General features: G+C 37.8%; 1 protein-coding gene and 1 long non-coding RNA gene across 17 annotated transcripts in view; both read left to right on the top strand.

Annotated features, from left to right (window-relative positions):
- NFIA (nuclear factor I A) overlaps positions 1-14,797 on the top strand; it is a 607,688-nt gene that overhangs the window by 406,766 nt on the left and 186,125 nt on the right. The window lies entirely within an intron of this gene.
- The window catches only part of LOC135965216 (uncharacterized), a 57,614-nt gene extending 42,817 nt beyond the window's left edge, over positions 1-14,797 (top strand). The window contains exon 2 of the long non-coding RNA XR_012419511.1: positions 1-14,797. This exon is cut by the window's left edge and continues 30,955 nt beyond it. This is a non-coding gene — a long non-coding RNA (uncharacterized lncRNA).

The raw sequence follows: 14,797 nt of genomic DNA, 5'->3' as shown, positions 1-14,797 counted from the left end.
ACCCATTTGTTTTGTCTTCTTAAGGAACTTTCACGCAGACTTTTCGAGCAGTGAGCAGGCACCAGAGACTATGTCACTGTTCTGCTCTGCACAGTGTGGGGATTTGCAGTTGGCGAATGAATTCATCAGCGGACGAATGTCAGCTCCCTAGGTGACAAGCTTCCTGTGATATAGACTTGGTGAGGGCAGAGCTTGGTGAGCCTTTTTTGTTCACGACTTCATCTCTAGCACTCACAGTAGTGCTTGGCACATAGTACATGCTCAATAAATATTTGTAGTTTTATTTGTGGAATGATATGCTGAGTAAATGATTAGAGTATATTATCAAGAAATTTTCGTAGAGTTTCCATTTCCTTGGTTGCTAAATGATTTGTAATATTGTAATCAGTATATCTATGACACAATTACTAAAGTTATTTAGTGTTTATCAGTGATGTCTGAAGCTCCGTTGCTCTTTTGAAGTCATTTGTTTCTTGGGACATGCAATTCTTAGGGAAAAAATGACTTAGAGTCAAAGAATTTAGGAATTTTAGGGGAAATCTGGAGCCCATTTAATTTAGTGGCCTTAAAGATGAGGTATGACGTAAGACCCAGGCTAACGCAGCTTCTAACAGTTGATACTGAATCCCAGGTTTCCCGATTCTGAACTTGATGTCCATTTTGAGGGGTCGTTAAGCCAAATATCTTCAAGCTTTTCCCCTCTGTTGCACTCACATTTATGAATACAGATGGTCTCCAACTTATGATGGTTCAACTTAAGAATCCGCATTCCATAAAAATGGGACTTTGATTACCCATACAGTTCTGGTTTTCACTTTCAGTACAGTATTCAATAAATTACATGAGATATTTAACACTTTAATATCAAAGAGGCTTTGTGTTAGATGATTTTGCCCAACTGCAGGATAATGTAAGTGTTCCGAGCGCATTTAACGTGGACGAGGCTAAGCTGTAATGTTTGGTAGTTTAGGTGTATCAAATCCATTTTCAACTGATGATACTTTCAACTTCCAAAGGATTTATCAGGATGCAACCCCCATCATAAGTCAAAGTGCATCTGTACTTACTTTAGACTAAACAGGAATAATAAAGGACTCTAGGAGAAGAGAACTCAGTAAGAGGTTAGCTTTACGTGGAAATGTTACAGGCCTAATGTAAGGTACAGCCAACAACAACAAAAAAAGCAAGCTGGCGATCTGCCTTCTATGCAAAGGTTATTTTTCTTATTACAACAAAACTAATTAGTGGATTTTCTAATGTAAGAAAATGTTGCTGTTAGTAAAAGTTTCCTCAGTGTGCCAGAAAGCAGATGGTGGCAGTGAATAGTGTTTTCTTTTGCCAGGTTTTGTATATGCTTTCTAAACCTGCAAGAGATTTTGCTTTTCCAGATTCAGATTTCTGATCTTTTTTATTTTCAAACAGAAATAGAAACTTATATTTAAATGTACTTGCATCATGTGGTCTGTTTGACATATTATGGTTAGTTGAAAATGTTGAGTAACATTTGATGTTCTACATGAATTTCTTCTCTGAGTCTTGGGACTTTTAACGTTGTTCTATACTTTCTCTCTTTATGGAAATAAAGAGTTTATGCCTTGAGAGTGCTACAATGGGGAGTTTTGAGTGAGTTATGAAAAGCAATGGATAAGATATTTTTATGTTAAAATTTTTATTTTGTTTCACTCCCGATTACTGTGCAAGTACCAGCTTTTCACAGTGAGGTTTCTTACAGCATGACTTTGTTCATTATGACTTCAGTGTTTGTATACAGTTTTGAATAATTTATTTCTTTCTACTACTGTTGAGATGTTACTTTCTGCTAATTTAAAATTTTTTGCCTAATGTTTTTAATGAAAGTCCTTGTAAATATGTTTGTTTAAAGTCTGAAATCTAAACATGTCCTTATAGTAGCAACAAGGCAGCATGAAAACAAAAGGCATGCTGATTTTAAGGCCAACTGGAAGAATGTGTATCTACAGTGGTGTAGACGTGAGGTTGTAATGAGCATGAGTGTAGTCAAGACTTATGGCTTTGTTGACTAAAACTTAGAAATGTTTTCCTTTCTATAGGACCTCCATTTAGAGGAGAAAAGGAAATCATTAAGTCAATAGATGAGTTATTAAAGTATAAAGTAAAAATAGAAAATGAAAACACACTCGGTGATTTTTTTGGAAATCATTTGGGCAAAGAGTAACAAGAAAGAATTGTCTCAAAGTTACTAAATGGAATAGTCTCCTTGTGGAATTATGTGCTATTTTAGGAGGTGATAGCCATAATCAAAGGAAATGGAAGAAGGACTTTCATCCCTTTTTTCACCTCATTCCCATGTAGCTCTGCTGTGTTGTTCCATCTATCCCCCAACACTAACCTGGTAATTTGGAGACACCTTGCCGCATATTGTTTCACCTTTAATTCTTGAATAAACTCTGATTCTTACTTATAACATTTCCCATGTTTGTTGCCAATAAAATGTCCCATTTCATTTGAAGAGTTGCTATTTCTGTCACCTGTGCAAAGGATACCACTTCTTTTATTACTACCTCTTTCTTTTTGCTTTTCTTTTCCAACTGCTTCTCCTTTGACTTTGTTTTTCCCAATCATTATTTGTTTTTATCTTCTTTCCTAGTAACCAAAAATTAAAACAGGACAGTTTCCAAAGGAAATGTCTGTAGATGTTAACCAAACTGATTGAGTTACTGGTTATTCTTTGCTTACTTAAAGGTTGTAAATTTGCAAAAAGACAGAGGTGATACTGGTATCACTCAGAGACACAGGTTAGTGCCTTGGCTGTGCTGATGCTGCCAGGGTTTAAACACTGCTGCGAGGAGCCCAGCGCAGGCGAGAGTGTGGGGTGAGGATGTGTGATAACGGGGCATGATGGGCAGGTAGAGCTGCTCACTTGTGTTTTACACACCGGTTCCCCAGCCTTCCTCTAGGCTCTTTCTTGTGAATAGGCTTCTACCATGACCAAAATATTTGAAAAACCATGAAGTCAAGAGATAAGTAACTTTTGTTGAATATAAAACAGATAAGCCATTACCTATTCATAGAAATATTTACCCCCTGATAGACTTTGGCAAGGGTTCTAATGCAGAGAAACACCATGTTCTCACCACCAGTGAAGATGAGGGAAGTAGCTACTCTCAGAAAACAAATAGCACGGTGGCTCACTCCTGTAATCCCAGTACTTTGGGAGGCTGAGGTAGGTGGATCACTTGAGGCCAGGAAGTCAACACAAGCCTGGCCAACAAAACCCTGTTTCTACCAAAAATAAAAAAATTAGCCAGGCATGGCAACATGCACCTGGAGTCCCAGCTACTTGGGAGGCTGAGGCAGGAGAATCACTCAAACCTGGGAGGCGGAGGTTGCAGTGAGCAGAGATCGCACCACTGCATTCCAGCCTGGGCGGCAGAGTGAGACTCTGACTTAAAAAAGAAAAAAGTGTAAACTTTTATAAATGATACAGAGTTGAATGAATGGAATTCTTGGTGAACATGATGAGCTATCTTGAGACTGAATAAAGTCTCACAATGCTTTGCACACAGTAGGTGATAACAAATGTTTGAGGGACTGACATAAACAAGCTTCCTCCTCCTAAGAAAGGTTAATTAATAGTCATTCTTTGGAGTGAGGGATCCATGCTGATTTTTGAAAAGTGAATCAGTGTAAAAGTTCCAGTCACCCTCTTGGACTTTTTGATGAGAAGCTATTGAAATAGCACCTATGTTAGAGTCCTCCCAGCAAACATGATTTTTTTATTAAAATACATCCAGATGACAAAAAAGAAGGTTTTAGAAAAAAAAGAATTTAACCATGGTGACTCACGCCTGTAATCCCAGCACTTCGGGAGGCTGAGGCGGGTGGATTGCTTGAGCTCGGGAGTTCAGGACCAGCCTAGCCAACATGGTGAAACCCCATCTCTACTAAAAAATACAAAAAAAAAAATAAAAAATAAAATAAAGAGCTGGGCGTGGTGGCAGGCACCTGTAATCCCAGCTATTCAGGAGGCTGAGGCAAGAGAATTGCCCGAACCCAGGAGGCAAAGGTTGCAGTGAGCCGAGATCGCACCATTGCACTCTAGCCTGGGGGATAAGAGCAAAACTCCATCTAAAAAAAAAAAAAGAATTTCCCGAAGATAGTTTATTTGGCAAATCCCACGCAAACTATTACTAGACTTTACATGAAGACAATTTAATTTTAGGATTATTACTAAGCAAATTACTCATAAATACTGAGTAACTGAGATGGAAAATACTTTTATCTCCCCCCAGTGTAACTACAGACAAGAATGTAAATAGTGTACTTAGGTGAAAACAGAAATGACAGATAGAATGAACTTTGGGTGGAGGCGAAAGTGCAGAAGCTCAATGGTATTGAGCTGGGTTTAAGTGTGTGGGATCCCATGACTGGTTACTGATCTTTGAAAGCGTTTCAGGATTTCAAAGCTACATAAGTGAATTCACGTGTTACAGTTATCTAGGTTTGTTTTTTCCTTGTTATATAGGATGTTTGCAGTTTTCCCATTTGTATCAACTCATACATTTTTGAAGTTTTAGAATTCAGTATAGCTTTGGTTATAGATTAAAGTTCACTAGAAAATCACTGACTAATCTTTTTAGCCTGTTCCACTGTTCCATAGTATAAAGATACACAGAACTTGATGGCTTCCAAGTGTGGTTCAAACTTCCAAAGCACTCGAGATTAGCACCATGTGAAAAAATTTTAAAATATTGTACTGCAATTAATTTTAAATAACTTAGCACTGCATATGTCAGGGAGAAAGCCACAAAGCTTCAAACAGAAGCTCCTATAAGTGAAATGATTCACTTACATCATTTAAATAATTTCATCTCTCATAAAGACATAGAAGCAAAATGTATGCCTATTTCCACTTGGGAAAGGCTTGGGTGAATTTCTGAAGAATCAGATATTACCTGAGGTTTATTATAGTCTGGGAATTCTGTGGAGCATTTATTGGTTTACCAAATGATTAACTCCCTATATTCATGTGTATTTGTTATAGGTTCAAAAACCAAGTTATTACAGAAAAGTTATTGTCAGTGTGGAAATTGAAAACACGTTATTTTAATGATATAACGTAGAGAAGGTATATCTAAAATATATATTTTCAAGTATTAACCTAAATTCTAGGACCTAGGTTAAATTCTTTGAGGATATCTTTTTAGTAGCTCCTAAAACACAAAGTTTTCTGGAAGACCCGATGGGTCAAGATGTAAAGTTAAAAACATTGTTTATGGTCTTCTGTGGTCAGGGGTTAGCCAAGTCCCTGAAAATAAACATTTGCAACTGTTAGAGGGCTATTTGTGGTCATTTATAAAGTATAGATGACACAGTTTATGACTTGTAATTATTGCACTCATGTTATTTCTAATTGCACTTATGATCAGCAGCAAATAAGCAAATATCACTCAGTGCCTTTTGAGGAAATGAGTCTTAGCCTTGAATGCAGCCAAAGACCAACAGCTCAATTGCTAGTTATCTGTTTCAAATGTAGAACTCTGGGGCTGGAAAACACCTTTACTGGACACCTAACCCCCACCTTCATCTATACATACTCTGGCCTGGAGAGGTAAGAATTTACATATCCAAGGGAAAATGGGTGATTTACGACCAGAAAGTAGACATCCTGACTCCCATAGAGACCCTTCTTACCACAGGAAACATACCATCTTCTAGTCATGGAGTCTCCCCCAAATCAGAAAGAACACCCCAAATACCTATTGACCTTTCCCAAGAGAGATTCTATTGCATTTTATGGCTCTGAAAGAGCTAATTTTCTTTCCTTTTTTTTTTTAAATTTTACTTTTTTTTTTTTTTTTTTGAGATGGAGTTTCACTCTGTGTCCCAGGCTGGAGTGCAGTGGCAAGATCTGAGCTCGCCGCAACCTCTGCCTCCTAGGTTTAAGCCATCCTCCCGGGTTCAAGCTATTCTCCTGCCTCAGCCTCCCGAGTAGCTGGAATTACAGGCATGCACCACCACACCCAGCTAATTTTTGTATTTTTAGTAGAGACAGGGTTTCTCCATATTGACCAGGCCGGTCTCAAACTCTTGACCTCAGGTGATCTGCCCACCTCGGCCTCCCAAAGTGCTGGGATTACAGGCATGAACCACCGTACCTGGCCTGAAAGAGCTATTTTTTCATCTTCATATTTAAATTCCGTTTCAACAAACATGTATTAGTATCTGTATGTTCCAGGCATGGTGCTATCTGCCAGTAAAAATGAGACAGAAAATTAAATAGTGTGATGCTTTAACCAGTCTATATGCTTTAGAAAACCTGCTTCCAAGCAGTGAACAGTTAGAGAATTATAGCCACTCATAATTTACAAGGCACTGTAAATCATGCCATTCAGTCCTGGTAGTTTCTAGAGTTGGGTATTTGGAATGAGTCAGTTGAGGTTCAGGGAGGTAAAGGGGCTTGCCCAGTTCCTCAAAGCTAGTATAAATAGCCAAGAAGGGATTCAAACCCAGGTTTTCTTTTATCATTTTTTCACTATACTATAGCTACTTCTGCTAGAACTGTCATTTCTATTAAAGGGAGGATACCAGGCCTAATTCAGAATAACGTTCTGCACTATCTATTAAATTGTTTCTAAGGAGAAAAGTCTGATTTAAAAAAAATATTTTTGTACTTTAGGCTGTAATCCCAGCACTTTGGGAGGCTGATGTGGTTGGATCACCTGAGGTCAGTAGTTCGAGACCAGCCTGGCCAACATGGTGAAACCCTGTCTCTACCAAAAAATACAAAAATCAGCTGGGCGTGGTGGCAGCACCTGTAATCCCAGCTACTCAGGAGGCTGAGGCAGGAGAATCACTTGAACTCAGGAGGCGGAGGTTGCAGTGAGCCGAGATTGTGCTATTGCACTCCAGCCTGGGCAACAAAGGGAGACTTCGTCTCAAGAAAAAATAAAATTGGATACTTTACACCATTTCCAGCAATGCTAGTTATGCAGAAATAGCTTAATATTCCACTTAAAAAAAGATTCTGCCTAAACCTCTCTTTATCTCACTAGAAGAGCTAACCCTAACCACTACCACCACCAGTTAGTATCAGGGCTGCTGTAAATTGTTCCAAGGGTGCATTTAGTGGTATTGATTGCTGCTCATAGTAAAAGAATAAAAGCAATTATGAATATACACAACAACTTGTTGCTCTACCCCAATTTCACCAGGAGATAGGATTTAGTCAAGAGGGAATGTCACAGAATCTTTATCCTGATTAGGAGCTTTTTGAGGGGAGGGACCTTGCCTTTTTTAATTTTGTATCTCCAGGTATACAGTGTGAAAGGCGCCATAGTAGATGCCAGGCGAATGAATGAATCAATGAATGAATGAATGAGATGGATAGGCCCAAAGACAAGTAAATCAAAAAACAACCTGTGTTGTTTCAGAGGAGAATGATCCAATATCATTTCCCCTTTGGGTAGGAGTAGTGGTATCAGTATTGCTATGACTGCAGAATCCCAGACTTGTCTAGAATCTCTAGTTATAGCTTTCCTCAGCAGTGGGATTCACCAACACACTGAAATAACCTGTCTGTGGCAAAACTCCATAGACCATCCTGTTTTCTCAAATGCTTCAAGGGGAAAAGAAATTCCTGATTTACCCAACCACAGAATCGTCAACCTTCTCATTAAGGCTTCTGCATTTTTTTAGGCAAATTGTTACTGTGCCATTCTTACTCCTATCCTTTCACAGAATTATTTTCTGATTATGGATATAAGACCCAGTTGATTTTTTCAGAGTTTAGTCATTTATTCTGTGGTTTCAAACCTCTTCTACCATGTTATCTTCCTGCCCTTCTACTCCCCTGTCCCCATCCCCCCACACCAATTCTTAATTCCCTTTCTTCCTTTTTTTTCTCACCAGGAAGGGATATGTCACAGTAAACCCTCCCACCTTGTCATCCAAAATTTCTAGGGAGCCTTAGTTGTGAGAGTCTTCTTCTTGAGGCCTTAACCTTACTTTTAGACAGTTGTCATTATCTTTGTCTAAAGGTCATAGCTAAATTGAATAAAAGGAAAGCTGTGTTTTCCTGTCGATGCACAAAGGCAGTATTGACTTCCCTAATCCAGTTTGCTGAGGGGTGAGAGAATTAAATTAGATATCTAAGCACAGAAATTGAGAGCCTTTGAAAACAAAGATAAGGAGACAAGACTGTATTTTCCCTTTTGCTGGGAGCTCTGGGCTCAAGATTTTGCAGGTGTGTCATCTGATCCATGGCTTGCATCGATCAAAACTGTGCCAATGCATATTTAATTAGCAAGGGGACCCTGGATGCATTATAGCCATCATCCCTATATTGAATGGACTGTCAGACTCTCCGCACACTTCTCCACCCCCACCCTCCCCTGAACCCGTGCCCCCTCCCTTGCCTCGTTGTTTGGGAAGCTTCTGCATTTTGTCTGAGCAGCTAAAAAGTTTCTTTGTTTTTAGCTGCTGATGCATACAGCGCCACTGAGGAGAATACAAACAAGTAGAGTCCTAAAGTGTTTATTTTGTCTAGGAAGACAAGCTAAACCAATTCGATTCCTTCGGTAAGATTTTCAAACCCTGTAGAAAACCAACAAGAAAAACAAAAAGAAAATGAAGACACTGTTCAACTCTTCACATATAGAATTTTTTTTTTAAAAAAGAATTGGTTATTTTAGGATTAAAAAAAGATTTGGGACAAATGTTTTAATAATCGAATTAGAGAATAAAAACTTTCTATTGTGATAGAAAAGTATTTTATTTTAAAAGCTCTGTTTTGATAAATAAGGCATTTGTTGTTGGCAAATATTTTATTGATCAGTCTAATTTGCATGATGAAATTCACCATTCTGACATGAATCTGTCATTACCATTAGGGAATCCAATGCCTGTACAAAAGTTATTTATGATAGATGACAAAGAGTTAGAGCTGGATGTATTTTTTTTTAAAGTTTCCAAGGTTTTGTGGGTGTTTCTGTTGGTGAGAATTCTTGAAGTGCAGGAGGTTTGGAGTTTTGCCACAGACAGGTTATTTCATGGGATTATGGTCACTGTTCATTTTCACACAGGTTCCAAAGCCTGAATATCCAGACAGTGTTGTCTGATAAACAGATGTAATGCACCAAGTCTGCTTAGAATAAAGAGCAACAGACTGTGAGCACATGTTTAGGACTCATTTAAACTCATCAGCATAGTCTAGCTCATAGTTCTCTGTCTCTGGTCTACTTTTGAGGTAGCTTCTTGCTGGTAAAGTAACAAGGAATTATTTTTTCTCTCCTACAATTTGCTGCAGAGACTCATGGGAAATTCATTTGCATACATCTTGTTACAAAGACTGACTACTTCCTGGCTTAGACAAAGTGTTGCCTGATAAACAGACTTAACACACAAATGCCTGTCTGGAATAAACAACGGCAAGCTGAGATTTACATTTCCATTATCAAAGATAATCTCTTTCCCAGTATATGAGAATTAAGAACCTGTTCTTTAAAACCAGGTCTGTGCTCCTGATGTTTTATACTAAAATCACATCATGTGTCAGTTGGGGTTGATTTTTACAAAGAAACACAAAACTTGTTGGGATGTGAAGATTGTATGACAGAGGTAAATGTACCTTTTGGGGGGCCTTTATGAGTTTCAAAACCAGGTTTTCTTGCATTATTTTGTTTGAGCCACACAACATCCTGTTAAGTAGTTAGGCAAAATGATCAGTAGTGTCTCCATTTTACAGATGAAGACACTGAGATCCAGCATAGTTAAAGGATATAGCTGAGGTTTTTAGGACACCATCTTTTTACCATTTCATACTCCTTTCAGTGGTGGAATATGAATGCAAGAAAATTAGTACTTTAAGGTGCTACCTGGACTTAAATAGCATGTTTTTACTTGATAGAGGGCATTTTATTATTTCAATAAAATTTTGTACAGACATCCAGGTACATGAAAATAATGCATGTAGATTATAACTCAGTCTTCGTTTTCATTTGAAGCATGTATTTTATAGTAGGAAAGAATGCAGGGAAATTTTCTACATTAAGTGGTATAGATCGCTGTATGAGTAATCTTCAAGTATATATCATTCTGTTGAAGAACTCCAAGAACCTAGTGTTATGATTAATTTTGATTGTGAAAAAAGTGACTAAACGGGGAAATTAAGCACAATTCTGCTATGCAGTAATGTTGCAGGGATGGCTTTTTAAGCAGGTCTTTGTTTACATGGGAGTGGGTAGGTGATCCGGTAGACTCAATAACTTGAGTTCTGAATTAATCAGCAGGCACCGCTGTGAACACAGCACCTCTTATGGGGAAAACAAAATTCAAAATGATTACCTAGACATTTTAGTTTGGTTTAGTCAAAGGGTCTTGTCAAAGAAAATGTGAGAAGTTGTAAACTTAGTCAAAGTATCGTGTTTGCCTATCTTTTATAATCACCAGCTTCTTACCATTGACTTCGTTTATAACATCACTGAGAAAGCTGATCATTACTTGAAATTCAGCCTCATGTGAAGATTGAAGGTTTAATGATTGAGTCATTTTGTCATTACTTTCAGAGTGACTGAATTTGTCATTTTTAAAGCTTAGAAATGATCCTCCTCTCACTGTCATAACACAACAATAGTTATGCCATTTCATTTTTTTTCTCAACGTGTTAGAACTGTGTATCATTCTGCAACCTCCTTGTGCATGTAGAAAAATAACACATTGATGAGTAGGTGATAAGGCAGTTGACTCACTCTTCAACTTAAACAGTCTTTTCATCGTACACAGTACCGACTAAACAGATGGGCCCTGGAATACCAACATTAATGGAACACCAGAAAAATTGAATTTCTGTAAATTTAATATATCACAAACTCATGGCCAGAAAGGCATTACAAAAAGAAAAGTTTTGAGAAAGAAAATGGTAGTAACCTAGATTATGTAACAATCTTAAGTAGGCCTTGACAGTACAGTACAGGGGAGTGACTAAGGGGTGGATCTCCAGAGCAGCTGGCAGCCCCCAGGGTGGTCTGGTGGAGGGAACCCTTCCAAGTGGCGGCTGCAGCAACACAGACCTTGCTCCCTGTCTGAATCAGGAATAGAGGAGATGAGGACCAATGTGTGCAAACTAGCCTGGTTCTTCTGGAGCTAGGAGTTCCCCTGCACCCCGCCACAGCTCCCCATCTCCCTTCGATAAAGGACTCACTCTGCATACATTAATTACTACAGTTACCATGTACATATATCTAGACAAACACTCAAGTCTAGCTTGCTGGGAAAGTTATAAAGATCAAATTTTGTATTTAAAATCCAGTAATGATAAGATTTCCCACTTAAAGAACCACAGAGTGTTTCCATTTTTAAAGCTGAAGAAAACCTTTATGGTATGACTCACCTCATAATTTATCTGTTTTAGGAACGAGGTTATTGTATGTTAATTTTTCATTAAGCGGGCCACAGTTGTGTACATTACTTGACCTTAAATATTAGTTTGGTTATTCACTGAGCTTAGAAGATTTTATTCATTCTCTGGAAATGCTAATAATAATTGCATATTTTCGGTGGTCCAGATTTAGTAATGGTGTTACAGATTTCTGTTTGTTCTTAACCAGACCGTGATGGATAATATTATATTTAGCTGATGGTGTTGTATTCATCAATGTTTACCCTTAAGCTAAATTGTATATACATATGTACACCTGTGTGCTGACATTATACATTCTCAAATAAGGTTTTTCAAATATTTTCCTCACACTTCAGTCTTTAAGGTCACGGTCATACTGGAAAAAATAGATAATTTTCCTAAATATTATAAAGTATTGCAATAATCATTTCTTTTGTAACTGCAGCTGTGAGACTAATAAGCAAAATGTGACTATTATAGCTATTTGATTTTCTGGATTTCGTTAATGTAATAAACTTATGGTACTGACTGATCAAAATAGAGTAATTTTAATAATTATGTTACTCATAAGAACAGAATTATTTTTCTATTATAACCTTTATAGATGTCAAAAATTGAATTCTTTGGCCTGACTCTTTTGCAAAGTACTTATCTTTCCAAACTCTAAGAAACTAAAACTTATCTAAATTTTGAACATCTTTAAGGTCCAAAATTGTAGAGGATAACCGCTTATTACACTCAGAGTGTAATCACCCTTACTCCTTACTTTTACCTCAGAAATGTTCCTAACTCTTCATTTATTTGCAGGAAAGTATTCACTTCTGTCTTTGTCTTTTAGTTTTTATACTACAAGCAACTCTAGCTCATGAGAGTGGAATTTTCACTTTATTTCTTTGACTAATATTTTTGGGTTTGGACGCCTTCTGGTTTCTTCATACCGTCTTTTAATTTGGGAGATTTAAAACTGGACATAAAATTCTAACAAAGGCTCTTCAGACTTCATCTTTAGCCAAATCATTATGCATGTAGGGAGGCTGAAATTTAGGCTATATTATTTTTCTAGTGGAGCCAGAATTTATGCCTTTATGGTCCATAGACTTTGGTTGCTGTCATGTTGATGGACCAGGAATGACGTTGGTTTGTTTTAGGGTGGGAAGGGTTCCTCACCAGTGTGTCTGCTTTTCCTTTATCAAGCAACTTACAACAGCAGTTGTGAGGATTTCGAGGTAGTCTACAGACACCAGAATATGGTGGGTTTCTCTTAATCTTTGTAATTTTTAAATGTGTGAAATGTTCCTCCATCATTCATCATTTTAACCTGTATACATTTCTGGAGGGCCTCCTATGTGTCAGATACGGCCTTCAGCTCAGCCTCTGTGCTGCGTGGGCCAGTAGATCATAGGAGATGATTGCCTGCAATTTCTAAACACTGTGTAAGATTTCCAAACCACTCACAAACCAGAGGGATATGCCTTATATTCCCTTGCCAGGTCTCAAGAAGCAAGGCATCAAGCAGAGATAAAGGACTTTTTGCCCTCCTTTCTCATCTTAGAAGTCCCACTCCCCTTTCAGGTGTAAGCTTAGTATATTTTTCAGTCACTGACAGTGGTTCAGTATTAGAAAGCCGAACAACAATTGAAAATTCATCTTCAGTTCAGCAGTTATTGAACTCCTTGGCTGGGCCAGGCACCCTGTGGAAAGTACCGGGGATAAGAGAAGAGTAGGAAGGAACTCTTCTTTAGAAGCTGACATTCTCAGGAGATGGTTTAAACAGACCTAACTACAGCATAATATTAATCACACTGTAAGAGATAGGTTTGCAATGAAGGAAGGACTGGAGAGGACAAAATGTTTAATTCTAGGTGAAAGGGAAGATTTAGCAATATTCTATCTTTGTTTCTTGCCTAAAGAACATAAAATACGTGGAAGGGATATTTATATTTTTGCCTCATCCATTTTACCATACTAACATGTTTTTGTCATTCCTCACCTTCCCCAAAGGAGTACTGAAGTTTCATTCTGAAGAGGGGTAGACCTGAGGTTTGAGGAGCCGTATATGTATACATGTAGCAAATCCAGTACAAGATTTCCGTTCTTGCACTGTACAAGCGTTTGGAAGCAGAGACTAATATGTAGGCATTAGGATTTATTTTATTCCTTTCCCTAGTGATTACGTTGACAGTGAACTATCTTTGTCTGAGTACTCCGGCAATATAGTTGTAGGCGCCATAAAACTGCATAGATGGATGGCTACCAGTTCAATTAAGAGTTCTTAACCTAGCCTCGCACATGCAAACCCTGTCTATTTTAGGTTTAAATTTCTGCTCATAAATTTTTTAAAAACCCAAAGAAACATTGCTTTTCAAGGTTAGGTTGAAGTCTAAGTTTCCTTAAACAAAAAGCAAATCCTTAGATAGGAAAAAAAATTGATAACCCTAATGTACTTCCTTATAAGAGCATTTCCAACCCCATCCTTTAAACACAGTGTGAGTAAATACTCTCTTCATTGTAATATACAAATCTTCTGGCTTTCAACCAGTAAGCAAGAGAAACTCACTGGTATGGGAGACTCGGATACAAGAAGAACATCCAGTTCTATGCAGTTGGGTTTGTTTTCTTAGGTTCCTAATTATTTAAGGTGGTAGAAATCGATCAACCACGTGATATTTGTCCAAAAGAGTAAGACACAGTTACCTTGGCTTCTGACAGGTGTCTATGGAGTATATAAAGGAGAAAAGTAAATTAATTGTTAACCTTCTTGATAGTGTTTTAATGAAATGTTTGAGAAAGAGATCTTTCATTTGTATCAATTATGCATGGGTAGAAATTAATTTGTAATTCTGGTCACCTGGTTGGCTCCGCACTTAACAGCATCAGTGACCTTTTGCAATACCGGAAAGAGTGTCCATGCATCCTCAGCAGAGAATAGCACTAAGACTGGGTAGTTTTCCTCCTCCTTGGCTGAAAAAGAAAATGGTATTGAACTGCCCAGGGTAGAAAATAATTATTGAAGTTTTGAGATCATGTACATTTTCATGTAGATGTTTGGCTTTGCCTGCCCCTTACCTGGCAGGATGGTGCATTTTAGTATGCAGTCCTCAGATGGATAGCAGTGTCCCCAGCTTTGGAATAAAACTAGAAAAAATAAATTCCGTTTTCAGTTTGGCTAGATGCCTTCTCCAGTGTTTGTATCTGAGCTTTCACGAGAACGCCGCGGCCCCTTGCAGACCAACTCTGAGCATTTTCTTGCCACTCACTCTTTTGCTGTTGGTTTGCTTATTTTTCTGTGGCTTGGAATTTTAAACTTTCTTTCAACATACCTAATATTCATCTTTTATTGCTGTTCATGTTTTCTATTATGCTATATTTCTGTAAAGGTAGGTGGCAAACCAAATATAAACAAAAAGTGAAAAGAAGAAA

This window comes from Macaca fascicularis, chromosome 1 (assembly GCF_037993035.2).
Source record: "Macaca fascicularis isolate 582-1 chromosome 1, T2T-MFA8v1.1".
Taxonomy (NCBI): domain Eukaryota; kingdom Metazoa; phylum Chordata; class Mammalia; order Primates; family Cercopithecidae; genus Macaca; species Macaca fascicularis.
Note: the sequence above shows the minus strand (reverse complement) of the source record. Positions and strands in the feature narration are given on the sequence as shown.